Genomic DNA, 11,963 nt, shown 5'->3' with positions numbered 1-11,963 from the left:
GAGCAGAAAAATATGACTCATAATGACTCCCACAAGATGTGATTTTACTCCTGGAACTTTCACAAAGAAAAGCAAAATCAAAAATCACATGGATTGTCTTTATTCTCATTTCATTGGGAAAAAAAAAAACCTTCATAAACAAGTCTTTTAAATCATTATTGCTTGTCTTAAGATTTGCATTGTATAAATAGATATAATCAGTAAGTACATTGCTGACTCATGAAATCTGAATTGAAATTAGAGTGAACAGACTTGGCATGTCACTTCCAAAAGGTCACTTACAGCCGATTTAATTGTTGAATGCTGAAAGTAGTTTGTACCATATATACAATAAAAAAATAAATAAATAAGATAAGCACATGGAGGAAATCCTTTGATCAAGATACCAGTTGATTATCTTTGCAATTCTAATGAGATTTTTCCTTAAAGAGTAAAGCAGTCTTTGTTTTATGAACAAAGAAATGATTAATTTAGCAAACTGTCCCCAAAAGGTAAATGCTGTTCATCTGTGAATACCTATCTTTGTTGTCTCCCTTTGAAAAAATCAGAGATTCTTATTTTCTCTGACAGAAGATAAAAACAGAACTCTGTGAAAAGTACTGTCCCTATATGAAGTTTTTCTTACTGGAAAACCCAGTGTCTCAGAGTTCTACTGGTGTCCGCGCCATTTGATTTTAACAGTGCAGCTGTGTCTTTCGAGCATCTTGCCATGACAAAGAACTCAATTTATATTTGCCTATTTAGAATTCAGATGATGATGGGAGGTAAGTTGGAGATCCCTTAAAGTGCTTGCCAAAATTTTAGCCATAATTCAAATTCTTTAATTCAGTGAAAAATCTTATTTAAAATCTTCTAAATCACACAAACCGTGACATGGCAACTAAGAGCACACTGTTTTTAAACTTAGGTTGTCGATGTATGTAATATATTTGTGTATATAAATACATTATATTTTACATATAATATATATGTAAAATATTTTACAGTATAAAATTAACTTGAGGATAAAAATTTCAAATAAATGTTTACTTGAACCTCTTATAGAGGAATAACTGAAGAACCATTCAAGATAAAAATGTCTTAGTCTTTTAAAGTAATTGTAATTAAAGCTACATCTAAATCGGTATATTCAGGGTCCCTGTTGAATGTCACTTTATCTAAAGCTTTCATTCTTTTCACTCTTCCCCTCATTGGTATTGTTCCTGGATCATACCCAAGACATCTGTTCAACTATTTTCTAGTTTTTAAACATGAAGATGCTGTGATGAGTGGGATAGAATGTTTAGTGTTTGCGCTGGGTTATATAATACAGTCCACCATTACCTATCCTGCTGCTTCTGCTCTTTTGCTAAGCAGATAGTCAAAGTTAGGGGCACATCTGTGACATGAAAGAAATCTGTTTTCAGTACAACCTCAACTGGCCTACATAGGGAATGAACTCCTGGTCTTCACCTCATTTAGCCCTTAGCCTAACAAACAAGAAAATCAGTCCAGGTGCTAAGTCAGTAAGCTAAAGAAACACTAATGTATGCCCAAGGAGAAAATAATCAGGTTCAGGATGGTATTTTGTTGTGACAATATTTATTCAGGCCAACGGCCCAGAAATAAAAAGGTAAGGATTTTGAAAGTAAAGAACAAAAGACAAGTCAAAACATACAATAAGTACTTCATGAAGAATAGTCGAAATGCTTTAGGCAGTAATATGGAATAGCAAATAGAAAAGTTACAGAATTTTGAAATCTAGAAGCAGCTCTGTTACCGTTGGAGCAACCAGAATTCCGGTAACACACACCTCTAGGTCCTTTTCACTACTGAAGAAATTAATTTCAACTCAATGAAAATGAGAAATATTTGTTTATTAAAAACACATTATGAGATTGAAGACGGGTCAAGCCTAAAACGGAAAACCACGTGGAAACAAGGTTATGTGCCCCTAGGGGGGTGGGGGCACGGATTACAGCCAGGGAAGATGGAGAGCTGTAACCCCAGGGAAGGGAGAGAGCTGCATTATATTAGGGGCTATGATGGGTGGTTACAAAGGCATTCTTAGGTCATCGGCAAGTGAGGTCATTTTGATTGACACTAGGCTGCTATATAACTCTCTGCTTAGTACACATGTGCTTACCCAGAATTTAGTCTGTTATAATTAGATTCATAAACTTCTAGACATAAACATAGTATTATAATGAAGCTTAAATTGTAGGTAAATTAGGGTAATACCTTCCGTGCAGGTAGCTGTAGCCGGATTAGGCCAGCTAAGATTATGACTCTCCTGTCCTTTGTCTCTGGAGATGCAGGAGGGATTCTCTAACTACCAACTGGGTGTTCTTTGGGTGGTCTCTGGGCTGGGCCCTTTTTCCATCGTTCCCCCTATCACTCATGTCTGACTAGCTACCTAACAGCTCCACACTGAAATATAAAAACCAGTTGAACATTATCCTAAGTGCCTTACATGTATTATTTAATATAATTATACCAACATCCTTCCAGAGTGGAAGCAAGATTCAGGGAAGTTAGGTGACTCTCCAAGATAACAAATATCTCCTAAGGTCAATATTCTTAAGAACTGAAAAGATAAAATAAAGAGATAAAGTCAGCAATTAAAAAAGAATAGGATGACTGAAGAGCTTATATTTTAAAAGAATTTATTGTAAAGTGCAGGAATTTATTAGGGTATATAATAAAATAAGTTGTTGCGGAAAATATGAAGGGGATTTGAAACAGGTGGACCTGTTCTGCCAAACATTTACATTTATTCACGTATCTACACCTGAGTGACATTTTGGTGTTAATGTCTGTGGGTGAAAATATGCATGACACCTTCTGAATGTAGGCAACATATGCTAAACCAGCCCACTCTAAAATATATGACAATAAGAGGAGCAATTTAGCTGGATACTAATGATAAAAGGAACAGGAGGCAATGCCTTGAGACCCTGTATAAGAATATCTTGATTAATATTCAGGCTATTTGCGGCAGTACTGCCCTGACTCTCAAACCCCAGCGATACCTCTAGCTCCCAGCAGAAAAAGAATGGTAAGTAAGGAGATCTCTACACCATGATTCGTACAAAGCAGACATCCTGCGAATCTACCGGTGGTAAAACACTGAGAGCGCAAACTGGTTACAGAAGCTGTAGGGTGCGCCCTCTACTGGAGCGGGTGAAGAAGCCTTATCGTTTCAAGCCTGGAGTGCTGTGGCACTCCAGTGAAATTAGATCTTATTAGAAGTCCACTAAACTTCTGATTAGCAAACTTCCTTTCGAGTCTGGTGCGAGAAATTGCTCAGGACTTCAAAACAGATCTGCGCTTCTAGAGTGCAACTATTGGTGCTTTGTAGAAGGCAAGTGAGGCCTATCTGGTTGGCCTTTTTAAAGACACCAACTTGTGTGCTATCTATGCCAAACGTGTAACAATTATGCCCAAAGACATCCAGCTGGCACCCTGCATACATGGAGAACGTAAATAAGAATCCACTATAATGGGAAACAATTCATTATGAAAAAAAATTATCTTCTTCCTGCTATTGGTAGTTCTGAACTGTTAGATTTTTTCCCCTTGGGGTCAAAGGTGATTGCAAGTGGAAAAGTAGGAGACAGACATCAGATTGGCAGTTTTTCCATTTTCATCTCTGCGTGAATTTTTAATATAAATGCGAAGACATAAAGCAATGCAAGTTAAAATGTTTCAGTGAACAACGTTTCAGCAGTTCGACTTTATAACAATTGTAAATGAACCTGTAAAATTTTTCTGGACAATGCTAGCATTTGGATATTTTCAAAACAAGTTAATTTCTTATCGTGTTTGTAGCATTTGTATCATACAGTAGATTCCATCCATTCACTATAATTTTCTAACTGAATTGCCCTACATGTAAGAACATGTTTTTAATGTTGTCTGTCTTCTGTGTTGTTCCTATAAGTTTGCTATATTAAACTATATTTTAAAAAAGATTCAGGCTATTGTTGAAGTTTGGATAAAGAAGATGCGGTACATATATACAATGGAATATCATTTACCATATGAAAAGATGAAGTACTGCCATTTGCAACAACATGGATGGATCTTGAGATTATCATATTATGTTAAATAAGTCAGACAGAAAAAGCTGAGAACCACATGATTTCACTCATATGTGGGATATAAAACTGAAAGTAGCAAACAAACATGACAAACACGGACTAATGGACAGGGGCAGTGGATTAGTGGTTATCAGAGGGAAGAGGGGGGTTTAGATAGGAGTAAAAGGGGTAAAATATTTGGTAACGGAAGGACATCTAACTCTGGGTGGTGAACACAGAATGCAATATATATATTGCATTTGAAACTCATTTGATTTTGCTAATTAATACCACCCCAAAAATGTTTTATTAAAAATAAATGAATAAAATTGAACATTAAAAAATAAAAATAAATTTAAAATAATAGAGCCCCTTTGACTAAATTATGACAAAGCTTCATAGATTCTGAACTTCTATGTAAAAAAATTATAGTAAGATTTTTTTGAAAAAAAGTTCTGAGATTATCATTTTGTCAGTTGGATGACTAGGAACATTTTATCAGTCTATTCTTTTTGAAAAGTTGATTTGTTGAGAACTACCAGATAGCAACAATTTCATATTTGAAAGTCTGTCATCCATAAATAAACTACATGTGGAAAGCTTAATAAACAATGGTACATATGAACACCAATATGAAAAAGTTAGATACTGGATATTTAAGAACAATTCAGATCTGAGCAAGAGGTCATTTAGTTATTACAACTTAATTTGACATGGCTAACACAAATACAATGTGCTACTTTTGTCAGGTTAAATTTCCCGTGAAAATGATTAAGCTACAGTCTCTTGGCCCTCTAAAGGGGTCTTAATAAGATTATTATATAATAATTTTTCTCTGTGTTTGTGAGATAAATAAAATAAAATGCATAGATTTTAAACGTAAAATATAGTAGATACACCTGTTCAGTCAACATCCCGATTAAGATTTAGAAGATTTTCAACATACCAGAAAGTTTTCCTGAGCCCTTTGCAGTCAATACCTTACTCCTCCAAGGCAACCACTGTTTAGACTGTTATAGAACTTATATATAAATAGAATTTACAATATATGTTCTTTTGTATCTGGCTTCTTTTTCTTGATTTTTTTTTTAAGAATTCATTTATGTTGCTATATGTTTCAGTATTTTATTACTTTATGCTGCTGAAAAATATTCCATTATTTTAATATAGTACTGTGTGTTCTCCTGTTGATGGATATCATGTCTTCATGGTTCTGGCTATCATGAACATAGATGTTATGAACATTCATTTCAAGTCAATGTGTATATTGATGTTTTCATTTCACTTAGATAAATATCTAGCAGTGGAATGTCTGTGTAGAAGGCTAGGAGTATACTTAATTTTATAAGAAAACAGAAAAAATTTGTTCCAAAATTATTGTACTGTTATTTGCTTCAGTTAGAAATGTATACGGATTCAACTCGCTCCTATATTTAATGTATGAAGCTAATTTGGTGTTTTTAAAGGGTTTTGAGCTCAACTCTTTTAAGAATCTAATGTGTAGACATATTTTGATATTAATGGTATAAGCTCTTAGGATCTAGATAGTTTAACCCAGATATATTTCCATTAAAATTTAGTAAATTACTAAAATGACTTTGGGGGAAATGAGGTGAGCCAGCTTTAAAAGTAAGCTATTAAAGTAATGGTAAATAGAAAGCATTTTGGATAAGAAAGCAGAAGAAAAATAAACAATTTCATATCAAATAAAGTAAATAGAGCAAATATAACTTTGAAGTATATCTTGACATAAAAAAATTGGAAGTATTTTTTTATGATTTGGGAAAAGAAGCTAGTAACAATGTGGCCAGTTACTCCAGTAAAAAATGATCTTTATAAAGTAACAATAAAAATGTATGCTACTTTCTTTAGTCTCACTTTGTACAATAGCACCACTGTGCAACATAGTATCCAGTGATAGAGAGAGCAAAGATCAATATCCTAAAGCTCTTTAAATGATAACCTTATCATGATAAAGACAAAGTATGTTGGAAACGACTACACTAACTAAAACTATATGTACTTTACAATAGTTATATTTAAGACTATATAAAATTTTATAATGTGTATATATATATATATATATGATCTCATAATAATAATGTCTTTCAAAAAAAACCCTATTTTTGGATCATTTTAACTGCTTGCTTTGTCATAAACTAGGAAGATGCAAAACATTGTAGCTTTAGCCCATTACATACACATAATATGAAATAGTTTCTAGCTAATTATTTTAATGGAGCAAAACATTTATTTTTTCTTTTGTTGTTTATTTAATGAATCTCTCACAACAACTTTGCTCTGTCATCTCCAATTTTGTCATTCTCCTTTGACTTGTCTTTCATTAAATGTACCAGTGTGTTACATTCTAAAGGAGATTAAAGTTCTCAGACATGAATTAATTCAACTAGTCATCATCATCAAAAACTTGACAGCTTTATCTCCATACCAATCTTCTCATATTTCCTCATTAGCTCTAGGAAGAAAGTTCTATCTAAAGCTAGTGTTTCGTTTTATATTTCATTTCTTCCTGATTTTCTGTGGATCTGAGTGCCAATCATTGATCTCTTTCTTAGCACAATTTTTTCTCTTTGAACTCAACTTCCCAAGAAGTACACCATCATCTCTTCTTATCTTTGTCTCTTAAATCTTGTCTATTCCTGGATAGGGATTGTTTTTTGTTGTTGTTTGTTTGTTTTTGCTGTGCCAAAGTTTTTTGGTTTGATACAGTCTCATTCATATATTTTTGCTTTTACTTCCCTTGATTGTGAGATTAAATTAATAAACTCCTCTCTAAATCTGAGGTCCATGAGTTTAGTACCTATGTTTTCTTTTACTCAATTTATTTTTCAGGTCTTATATTCAGATCCTTGATCCATCTTGAGTCAATTTGGTGTATGGTGACTGATAGCAATCTAGTTTCATTCTTTTGCAGGTGGCTTTCCAGTTTTCCCAGCACAATTTATTAAAGAGGATTTCCTTTATCCCTTGTACGTTTTGGGTTCCTTTTTCAAAAATTATTTGCCCATATATGTGGGGATTTATTTCTGGACTCTCAATTCTATTCCATTGGTCTGTGTGCCTTTTTTCTGCTGTTTTGATTACTGTCGCTTTGCAGTATAATTTGAAGTCAGGCAGACTGATACCTCCAGACTTGTTTATTTTTTATTCTGGGTTGCATTCCTAACTTTTAACCAGCTTCTTGATCTTGAACTCTCATACTCAAATTTAATTCATTTTAACAGATGCTTTTGGTATTCCCACTAAATGCCAGGGACTGTGATAGGCCGTGAGAACACAAACTTGAAAAATTATTCATATTTCTCCAAGGATTGATGACTTTGTTTTCTCTCCATTCCAGTATTGCCTTAACCTGCCAGCTGGCTTCCATCACTATTGCTCTACTGAAATCATTCTCTCAAATGTTGCCAATAGTTTCCTTGTTCCAAAATTAAATTTTTAAAAATTAATATTCTATTTCTCCTTGACTTTCTTCCTATTTTTGGCTCCATTGAGCATCCACTTGCAACTCTGCTACCTCATTTTGTCTACTACAATGTATTGGTGCTACCCTAACTGCTTCATTTTATTTTCTGATATTTTACTGACCTATCCAATTAAGTTTGTTTAATATTAGGTCCTAATTTTCTATTTTCACTTTGCACTGTCTTCCAAAAACAAAACAAACAACAATAAAAAACATTAAACTTTAACAGTTAAGCTAATGAGAAACTATATTTTACTCATCTTTTTTTTATTCATTCATCAAACCCCTTTCATTTATTTCTAAGTCTGCTGTTTTACTTAAATTTTGTACTTGTAAAGTGAGGAGATAGATTAAATCTTTAAGTAATTTTTATGACAGTGCTATAGCAAATCCAACTTGTTTTTCAAGTTTCACATTTAAATTTATAGTTATTTGCTTCACTTGAGCATTTCTATCTCCACTAAAATAGTCTAAGCACAAAATGTTCTTATTTTTAAACATCTATAGTTTAATAAATTTTTCTCTCCTCAATCCAGCCTCTGTATATATCCATAGTTTTGTTAGTAATATTTAAACTTAGATTTAAATTCAAGAGTAAGGAAAGCCTATTTGGGAAACAAATGATAAGCCCTGTCTTTCTTTGACATATTTGTCATTGTTTCAGTCATTCAGAGCTGGAATTCTACAATAATATTTGTTTCTTCTTTTTCACTTTCCAGATAGAAGAAGTTGCCAAATCCTCTATATTTAACTTCAGCAGTAAAAGCAATGATAATTCCTGATATTGGAATGTAACTTGCAAGTTTATAGTGCTTCCTCCTATACATTATCCCATTAAATGGAGAGGTTATGGATAAGTAAATATTTCACAGTATTACCTCATCATAATCCTGTGAGCTTGATGTAATTGTCCCATTTAACAGATTGTGTACATGAGGCTGAGTTAAGTAATTTAGGATTCAGATTTACATTAACTCTATTAAGCTAAATGGTGCTGCATTATGATATACAGTGACTCCCAAACTTGCTTTTTCCTTCCAATATCTACTACTTTTATAATTTAGGTCTTACTATTTCCAACCTAAATTAGTTTATTTGTATGGCTACATCTTTGCTATGTCTTCACATTGTTTATTCTGTTCATTATCATTTTTTGTGGTACTACAGTCCATTTAAAATAGTCTTTTTTTCTGATTATAAAATAAAGAGATCCCCAAATGCTTGAAAATAATTTATGTGTTGTCTTTTGGTATTTATTACTTTGAAAGAAAAATCTGAGGTTCTTTTAAATTTTGCTGTTTTGAAGATGTCTTTTATTTCCTAATTGAAAGTTTATAAATTCATCTACATTTGCACAAGTCCATGTCTAATCATTGGACTGTTTTTGTCTTTGTTTTCAGTTACTTGTGTTTGTTTATATTTCTCTTCTTTCCTCCCACACTCATGTAATAAATTTATTTTAACTCCTGCATTTGTTTCAATTTTACTAATTATATTTTTCACTTCAAATTGTGAAAAGAAAGAAAAAGGAAGAAGGAGGCAAAATAGTCTGAGAATTAATGAAATGAGATTTTACTTTAAGAAGTTAGAAAAATATTATAATAAACATAAAATAAAAGAAATAAGATTTTGAACAGAATTCGATGAACTAGAAAGCAAAAATACAATGCAGAGTTTCAACAAAGCCAAAAGTTGCCTGGCTAAAACAACAAATAAGACCAACAAGCCTTTGACAAAACTAATAAAGACAAAGTCACTCTAAATTTAAGAAACAGATAAACCTCTAGGGAGTGATTAAAATAGTGTCCTGGTCTTTACTAGCTAATATCTATCTTCTTTCAATTCTTTAAGAAGGAAATATTTAACAACTGTTTCTGCTCAATAAAATATAAATATGCTATTGGATCTAAATTCTGAATTTAAAGATATAATTGAGACTGCAATATAGCAGATAAACATAATAGAATAAAATTTGCCAAATAAAAAGCAAAAAATTATCTTTCAGTTTCTGCTCCTAAGATCTCTTAAGTTTAAAACTGTCTGTAAGAAAATGTATTCGTGTGATTTATTTAGGAGATACAAAACTTCAGATCAATAAACCTTTGTTAAGTGTACCAGAAACAGTGAAACACTTGAAAACCTTGTCTCTCAAGTTCCTAAAGAGAAGTCCCTGGTTACGCTTCAGGGAAGATGTGAAACCATCAGATTTATATACAAAGTAAGATTCATATGGAAACTCTATGTGAGAACTACACCAAGAAAAGATTTCCTAGATAAAGAAATTGTTCTGCATGTGTGTGTGTATGTAGAGTAGCAAGGTAAAACAAACACTATATTATGCCACGTATTAGTATATGCAAAGGATGCTGGCATTAGTGAATTCTCAATTCTCAGAATAAAAAAAAAAAAACCTGAAAAATATATGTGCATGTGTGTATATATAAATATATATGTGTGTATATGTGTGTGTGTGTGTGTATAGTTATTTAGTTACCTCACTTACAGTGTATATCACAATATATATCAACATATATCACTAGTTTCTCCTTTCTTCTGTGATGTCTTTGGCACAGTTTCTAATGGATTTTATTTAGTTAAATTGGGAAATACCATAGGAAAACTGTAATAAATCTTTTAATTTCACCTTTGACAGTGGTGAATACAGCCATTTGCATGCTTACTATTCATGGCAACACATGAAATTTAGCATTTGCATGCATCATTAAAGAAGGAAGGTGAAAAATTTCTCAAATTTTATGATCACAGAAGTCATGATTTTCAATTGTCCTTGCACCAGTGAAATCTGTGGTGTTGAGAAATACAACCTTCTGTGCTGGAGGTAAAAAAAAATTATACTTGTATAAAGACTCCTGCCCTATAAAAATAGTGCATATTTATTTTACTAAAGTTTATTACGTTTTTTTCTGTACCATCAAAAGATGAAGAACATATTAGACATTATGTAAGTAGACTGACTTTTGTTAAAGCTTGTATTCACATTTTGTGTGGTGTTTGTGTGTGTGTGTGTGTGTGTGTGAGAGAGAGAGAGAGAGAGAGAGAGAGAGAGAGAGAGAGAGAGAGAGAGAGAGAGAGAGAGAGAGAGAGAGAGAGAGAGAGTGAAAGTGAGATGGCTATAAAATGTGTGACCCCCTAGCTCATTTACATTCCAGACTATGAGTGATAAATTCAAAATGATATTTCAATGTTATTGAAACATTATCTCCTTTCCTGCTATTTTTAAAGTTATGTTTTTGCCACATTGAGTCAAAAATAGCTAGATTCTACCAAGAGGAGAAAAGGAAAAACAAAAGAGGTTTGGAGGATGGTATATATTTAAGGTATCCTAAAAATACAATGGTCCACTATTCCTTTTATTTCATAAACCATATGTTCTTCTTTTCTGTAACACAAATGACATCTGGAAGACTTTTCCTGACCTTAATTTTTTTCTAATTCCCGTCTTAAATAAAGTTGAAATATTGGAAGAAGTGATATAGAAATGTATAAGCATGCTTTTTGATGAGATGAAGTACTAAAATTTCAATATAAAAGATATTGGTTTTATATTTCATGTCCAATTTATGCAGTATAAACAAGTTGTGAAAGCTGTGCATTAAGCAGAGCTTAATTAAATAAGCTAGCAAAAATAGAAATTCATTTCTTAAATCAAGACATTTCTCTTTTATAGAAAACAAAATAAAGGTGAACATTCATATTAATTCTCCTTATCAGATGTAAAATACAACATAGAAAGTTGAAAAAATAAAAATGTATTTGATAGCTAAATTTAGCATAAATCTTGCTTACTTGTTTAATGAACATGGTTATTTTAATCAGAAAGCATCACGACATAACCATGCCCCAGATATGTGAAACTAACCTTCAAATGCCTTCAGCTGTCTCTATTTAATACACATCCCTCACCTTGAAATCTGAAAATAAGTGTAGCATCAAGAGGTGTCATCAGCATTAAGAAGTATAAAAATAATATCATTAAATGGAAAATCTAGCCTAAATGGCATTTACCTTAAGAAGTTAAGAAAATCAAATAGCTATATATGAGGAAAATCATAGAAATTGTTACAATAAATCTGCCATACCATATATAAATCAAGATTCTTAGTGTCAGCTTCTTCCATAAATAAGATTTCGATATAGCAAATTAATGCTCAAACATCAATTTTATAATTAAAGTCAAGTTCAAGACAACCTAGATTCAAGATTTGCTTTAAATTTTGTTGGCAATTTTTTCTCCCTGAACTTTAAAAATAATATCCTTTTTCATATTTAATATGGGTCATTAACTAGTAAATAAAATGTATTTATATCCAAGAGTATACAACTATTCCACAGCTTCCAAAAGAGCTGTTAATTTGGTAGCCACTAACCACAACTGGATATTTAAGTTTCAATTA

General features: G+C 32.2%; 1 pseudogene; it reads left to right on the top strand.

The window, feature by feature from the left end:
* Window positions 1-3,060: 3,060 nt before the first annotated feature.
* On the top strand, window positions 3,061-3,469 carry LOC102881335 (annotated as a pseudogene).
* Window positions 3,470-11,963: the final 8,494 nt, after the last annotated feature.

The sequence above is a fragment of the Pteropus alecto genome, unplaced genomic scaffold, assembly GCF_000325575.1.
Source record: "Pteropus alecto unplaced genomic scaffold, ASM32557v1 scaffold76, whole genome shotgun sequence".
In the NCBI taxonomy this organism is placed as follows: Eukaryota; Metazoa; Chordata; class Mammalia; order Chiroptera; family Pteropodidae; genus Pteropus; species Pteropus alecto.
Note: the sequence above shows the minus strand (reverse complement) of the source record. Positions and strands in the feature narration are given on the sequence as shown.